Here is a 7,272-nt window from a genome sequence, read left to right as displayed (position 1 = left end):
TTAACTCATGCAAAGTTGAGAAACTGACTGAGTTACACTAGCAAGAGGAGAAGTAGTCAGTCAGACTGAGTCAGGAAAGAGAACTGTCAGTTCTAAGTCCAGAAGGCCATGGCAACTAGAAACAAGCAATTCAATTAGTCAGGTACAGATACACTAGAGGCCCTGACAGAAGTGACAGGTCACAGGGGGCTTCCCAAGCCCCAGGCTGTGCAAGGTTGACTCAGTCTGGAAGTGACCACAGAGCAGCAAACCAGACTGGCAGCAACCAGCATACTACCCCTTTTTATACTGAGTATTAAAAAAAAAAGTTGGCTACCTGCCCACAGTATGCAGATCACTGTTGGTCTTTGGCCACCTCTGGTCCACAGCTTGCTGGTAGGAGCTCCCAACCTTCCTACAGCTATGCCCCGAAGTGCATGGCTGCAGAACACCCCCTTTTTTTTTTTTTTTTTAAAAAGTGGTCAAATGCACAATAAATTAACCCTCATCTAAAAGTCGGGGAATCAGGTGAAGATATAAACCAGAGTACTTTAGATAACTTGTCAGTCATTGCATGCGATTTTGGTTTGGTCTGCAGGAAGAAAGGGAGGGGGAGGGAGCTGCAGGCTGCTTTTTTTTTTTTTTTTTTTTTTTTAAATGTCTGCAAGCAGCCATACTGTCTCTTCACAGGGTAGCAGAGAAACATTGGAAAGGAGGAAAGCTAATTACAGCTGCACTAGGTGTCAGATGGCCAACTACACAATATAAATATCTGAAAAATCAAATGTATCAAGTTCTGTTTTTAAAAATGTAATATATTTGGTGCTCGTATAACCTACATGCTTTCTACTGCACTGTTTGGGCTTTGTCTCCCTTTCTTGGGGTCAAGCAATCAGAAGAAAGTTAAAAAAAAAAAACAACCCCTCCCTACCTTTTTAGCTGGAATATGATCTCTGCAAACAGGAATGAATGCAGGGTAGGATAACTAAATGGGCCCAGAAAAATCCAAAAAACAGGATACAATACTACTAGCCATGTTTCTGAAGATGTATAGGAAGATTTCATCACCAACAATCCATCTGGCAAGTAATACCCAATCACTATCTGAGAGCTGAGCCCCAAGGATGGCGACAATTATAAATACAGAAGTTAAGGACAGCCCTGTGGATTTAATGGCCTCAAACTGTTTCACTTTGAATACAGTGGAATGCTATTTCAGCTTCTGTGTTAAGGAACTCCTATTAGAATAATATCTGGTACATTGCCATGTATTTTCTCCAGACTGAACAACTGTCAATCTAGAGACTGTACAGCCTATCGAATTCACAACTGCTTTACATTTGTAAATTTGTTCTAGACAAGGCAAAAGTAGAGCCAACTGAGGGGAAATTTATACTCAACTGAGCTAGAATTATGGGAAGACAACAGTACACTGAGGTGTTAGTCTTAGAGGTCCAGAGAATGGATATTTTACATGTCAGCCACAATATGCGTGTTATTCTAGATACACATTTCTGTTTTCATCAACAACTGGGGATCAGCTGGGTCTTATCACAAAGGCTGGAACCCTGCTAGCTGCTGTGATCCCACACTGATTTTCTACTCTCTAGTGGAGAAGGAATTAATTACATGATGCTATCAAGTTCTATAGAGTCCAAAAGACAACAGACTATGCTTATATAGCTTGAAATAAAATTTCTGAAATAAAAAGATGGAGAGTGCTTATTGGTATAAATGGAACTCTAAATGTTTTATATTGAAGTATAGAACTCAATGTTACATTAGAACACTTTATAAATGTATGTAACAGCAACAAGACTGGAAGTCCACATGAGACATGTCAATGCATTTAAAGCCTAAGAACTTTTATTTTAACATTATTTACAATTTGTGCGTGTTGCATGTTTAAAAAAACTGTCTGGTACTTCTTGAAAATTGACTTGGAACAATTAGCACCTAGTTATCAGTGATTTCTCCCCACCCCACTCCCGCATGTTAATTAAACCTTGGGGTCTAATTCAGTGCAAGACTTTCTAAAAAGCTCTGAAAGGAGAACTCTGGCCTGTGCTTTGGGAAACTTGATCTGAGGTACAGGAAGACAGGGAATGTAACTGTTTGTTAATGTTACAGTCTCAGCATCTCCCTGTTCAATTAGGTTCCAACAAACATGTGTTCTTTAAGTTTGCCCATAAATATCAAATATTAATTTTAACTAACCTTTAAAGACATTTCCTCTCTCTCAACACTTCTATGACACTATATGAAGTCAGACAATCAGTTATGATAATGAGATTACATAGTAATTTCAGAGCTGATTAAAAAAAAAAAAATGGATCCAAGACTGGGGGGGGGATAAAAAATAAATTAATTAATTAATTTTTGCAATAGCGATCTAACTATATTATCTTATTTCATTACCTACTTCTTTCCTTATTTAGAGACAAATCACTCACTTCCTGCCTGAATTTTCTGTAAGCTTTTCAAGGCAGGGACCACAACTATTTGTATTTGTGCAATGCCTCGAACAATGGGCAAAATCTGATAGGTCTCTAGGAGATTCCAGAATTCAAATAATTGCAAGAAATCTTATGAGTCAAGGCATTTTAGTTGTCTTCATTGTTTAGGGAAAACAAAAACAATCCTTCCAACTAAGTTATGGAAGAAGTTACATTTGTAATTGTCACAAAATGTCTTACACCTTCAGGATAAGGGCTCTATTTATTCTACAATTCCAACACAGGAAAATATCCATTGACAGTCACAGGAGACACTGAAGGGAAGTACTGAAGAAAGTCAGGGCATTACAGTATACTGAATTTTTGCAAATCACACTAAATACGGAGAGAGAAAAAAAAATCAAAATCACATTCCTGTGGAATTTAAGGGCTGCTTTGACATCACAACTTGTGTACACAACTTAGCCTTGACAGGGTCATTCTAAAATGGGCTTCGAGACCTTGGTGAGTGTACATAACAATCTGTTATGGGAACTGAGCAAAGACCAACTTGTTTCATGTCTGTATATGCCTAGCACAAAAGGGCCCCATTCTGGACTGGTACTCGGGTACTACCACAACAAGCTATCTTTAATAATCCTATGGTTAAATAAAATTTGGCAGTGAAGATCATTAGCCACCACTAGCCTTGGGGCCAGAAAATTAAGTCTGAACATTCATATTTAAGAGAATAAATTTTCAATGGGTCATCTCAAAAAGCATGATATATTCCATAAAGTCTCTCTTGGGCCTAAAGCACAGTAAGGCTGGGTAAATATGCATGACAGAGTGATTACATATACAAGTGAGGGGCATATAAAAATAGTAAATAGTATTAGGAAAGGGGAAAGGTTATAGCATATTCCCCAATGTTTACAGCAATCTCTACGGGGACAGAGTAACGGTTGCACAGAGGTAGGTTATAGCAAGCATAACCTTGTTTTGTAACCTGTTTTCTGTATTTAAATTCCTCACAGACAGATACATTAGTTCAGGGGTTCCCAATCTTTTTATGCTGAGGACCAGCAAACCACAGACTATGGGCTAGCAAGCCGTGGACCAGCAGTGACCAGCATACTGCCAGCAGGCAGCCAAGACTTTTTTTTTTTTTTTTTTTTTTTAATATTCAGTATAAAAAAGGGTTGGCTGCTGGTTTGCGGTCACTTCTGGTCTGTGGCAGCCAACCCTCTGTGGCCCAGGGGTTGGAAAGCCCTGCATTAGTTCTTAATTGCAATATTTCTGTACTTGGGACACTTACCAGGCAGAGCTAAATAAGCAGCTCTCGTAATGAAAATTTTTGTTAACAAGCATCTTTGCTTATATATATTCAAAGAAGGAAAGTCAAGACCCATTTCTGTGCCATCCTTTGTAAAGGAGAGGAAGAAAACTTCATCAGTCTGATGAGATGTCCAAGAAAAGCGAACCAATAACACACAAATCAAAAAATGTTTTCACAGTCAGCTATTTTCTGAGAAATTAGATCAACTATTAAAAACTAGCAACTTTTAGTATTTAGCATTAATCAGTGAAGCCATCAATCACCATTAAAAGTTGTTTATGTAGTGCTTGTCAACAAATTGTTGAAAGAAGTACATTTTTAAATAGCATACATGCTCAGATGGGGGGGAGGGAAGAGAGAGAGAGATTTAGTTTTAGAAGCAGAATTTCTCAAGAGGTTCAACCACATTTTTTCCACTTTAATAACCATACCCAATTCAAATCAGTTAATATATTTGTGGTTTTCCTGAAACAAATGTTTGTGGAATGTCCAGATTACCAGATGAAAATGCATTCAGTTAAATCAAATTCATCCAAACTGATTAAACTCCCATGTACACATGTCCTTGGAGTGTGGACAGGAAGTAATACATAATCTAACTGATTTACTTCTTTCCGGTACCACATGAGTAACTGGGCTTAGTCTCCAAAGACTGAAGAGGACTACTAGTATAGTGGACTGTTATAGAAACCCGAACAACGAAGTTCAGTATATCCATACTAATCAAACTGAACCAGTTTGGGCTGCACTTTCACTTGTGGGGGGTGGGGCCGGGGAGCGGGGAGAGAAAGGGGTGTAAAGAGAGATGGGTTCTTAACTAATAAGTTTTGTACCACCTCAGGCAATTGTGGTGATCTCTGCAAAACAACCTTGCAATTCCCAGCTAAACTCCCAACTAACACTCACCAGCACCAAACAAGTGTCATTCAACTGTGATTACCCTACTTGAAAGCCATCAGTAGACGGTTTGAGACATTTTTGTTTGCCCCAACAGACTTTAAAGGGCTTAATAGTTCAGGCTCTCCAGAAAAAAAACAAGTAAAAAATATCAGTTAGGCATGACATATGGACTTTACCCTACATTGGATTGGAGACCACTGGGAACTACTGTTGGGTTTTTTTCTAATGCGTTATACAGCTGAACAGAACAGTTCTGTTTCTAAAAAGATCCTAAGATGATGGGAACTTTCCAGAGGCAGGATTTTTCCATTTATCTGAAGACTACTATAAAACACTCTACTGCTTCAAGACATAGATCTTCGTAACACAAAGACTAATGCATATGGCAAACAGTAAGTAAAGGTTAAAAGTCACAATCAAAATAAAATGGACAAAAGTGTCTATTCCTTAACTTTGTATGAAATCAAGACATTTCACTTCTAACATGCAGCCCTCCCCCAACCCTTAATATGTGCATAACTGCCATTATCCTTTTGTTACAAATGTTTAACATCTGAAAAAGACCAAATACAAGGGTAAGAGTCTTCACAAAAATTCCTGAACACATTTTTAAAGAATACTCCTTTCTTTTTGTTTTCTGAAGTCAATCCTGTTCCTGCAAAATTAGCAACTTCTTCAAACCGGTTTGCTCCAGAAAAAACTGCTTCTATCCAGTTCTATCAGCCTGCTGCTGCTTGTGGAGTTCAAATAGGTTAAACCAACAAGCAAGCACGTCTCAAGAGGAAACCTGCCACTAACTCCCAAAATACAAACATTCAGAACAACCCTAAAGCCAGCAAAATTTGTGTATTAAATTCTGAGCACAGGATTTTGCACCATTTCAAATGTAAACACATTAAAACAAAAAACAAAACAAGACACTCCTGGACTGCAATCCCCCCTCTGAAAAATAGTGTTGCAGGCCAGTTTCTCTGCTGCAGTGCTTTGACTTTCTTGGAAAGCGCTGCAGAGCTGAATTAAAATACTTCAGCTGCTCTGCAAAATGGTTCATTGTTTTTGCCATACATGCCAGTCTAATGTTTAGGCTATGAAGCACTGTTTGACCAAACTGCAGTTTTTTAAGACGACCATATTTCAGTGTTACTTCTCACTTTCTGCATACTTGCAAGAAATTGTTAGCCAAAATTAATGAGTCCACTCCAATTTATTCTTTTTTCAAATAAGGTGTTAATATGAGGAATGCTACAAGGAGTGCTACAATGGAAAATAAAGGCCATCTTCTTTCCCTAGAACAGGAATAAAAACACAAGAAACTGAACATATACTTCCTCTTATCTCCCTGCCCTCGAAATGCCTCTGACCCAGAGGCTACCAACAGTTATGACTGCTATGACAATGGCTTCTTCTATTAATACAAATTAGATATTTTTTTTAATTAAATTTTTTTTTTTTTTTTAATATCCCAGTCTACAAATCTTCTTGTACTTGGGATACTCACCTCATTTCCTGGACTAGCTGTTTAATCTAGGACCCCTCCAGGTTAACTGTATTGTTCACTTTCATTGATCTAATCCAGTGATTTTCAACCTTTTTTCATTTGCAGATCCCTAAAAAATTTCAAATAGAGGTGCAGGCCTCTGAATTATCAGTGTGGGTATTAATGTACTTTTGATCGATCATAGTCATCTTTTGCAGACTGCTTAGACCCCCCCAGGTGTCCACAGACCACAGGTTAAAAACCACTGATCTAGTCAACTAAAGGTGCACCGATACATGGGCCCATATCACATTAGCACAGATAAAAGGAAAAGTTGATATGATCAGCAAATCAGCTTTGTTTTGGCTGATGTAGCCAATAAATGCCATGTGCACTACCGCAGCACGCACACAGCCAGGAGTGCAGCCCAGCAGCGTGGAGAGCAGCATCTGGCCAGTAAATCTGTTGGAGGGAAGGTGTGGGGGGCAGGGTAGGCAAGGGGGGGGGCACAGATCAAGGCCCCCACAGTAAAGAAGGGAGTGGGGCTGTGGCAGGGACAGAGCATGGGATGGAGACACGGCTCATTGGGGGGACGTGGCTCCTGCCACCACATGCAACCCAGAGGCGTCATGGGTAGCACATGCCCCCCAGATCTGTGTGGGGCAAGGGCAGGCTGCTGCTGCAGGCTGCAGCCAATGCTGGGCTCTACCCAGCAGAGCAGTGTGGGCTGGAGCTGTGCTCGGGGCAGGCAGCAGGAACACTGGGATGGGGAGAGAGAACTACAGACACCCCAAAATTCACCATAGCTCCCCCTTCCAGTTTCACCACCACCACGTGCCCTCAGCACAGTCCCAGCTCAACCCCACTGCCAGGAAGAGCCTGGTGCCACCCCTGGGCTCAGTCTGCAGTGGCAGCTCACCCTGCATACAAATCCTGGGGGCACATGCCCCATCTCCCCCAGGGAAGCACGCAGTAGTGAAAGCCACCCTTCCCTCCTACCCCCCCAACAAGCTGTGGCTCAGTCCTGTGCTTCGCCTTGGTTGGGCAGCGCCTGTCCCTGCCCTAGCTCCAGCCCCACTCCCTCTGTCACTCTGGGGGCCTTGATCTCCCACGCCAAACATCTGTTTGCTTCTCCCCAAACA

The sequence above is a fragment of the Crocodylus porosus genome, unplaced genomic scaffold (genome assembly GCF_001723895.1).
Source record: "Crocodylus porosus isolate Cpor-Errol unplaced genomic scaffold, CroPor_comp1, whole genome shotgun sequence".
In the NCBI taxonomy this organism is placed as follows: Eukaryota; Metazoa; Chordata; order Crocodylia; family Crocodylidae; genus Crocodylus; species Crocodylus porosus.
This window is presented reverse-complemented; position numbering follows the sequence as displayed.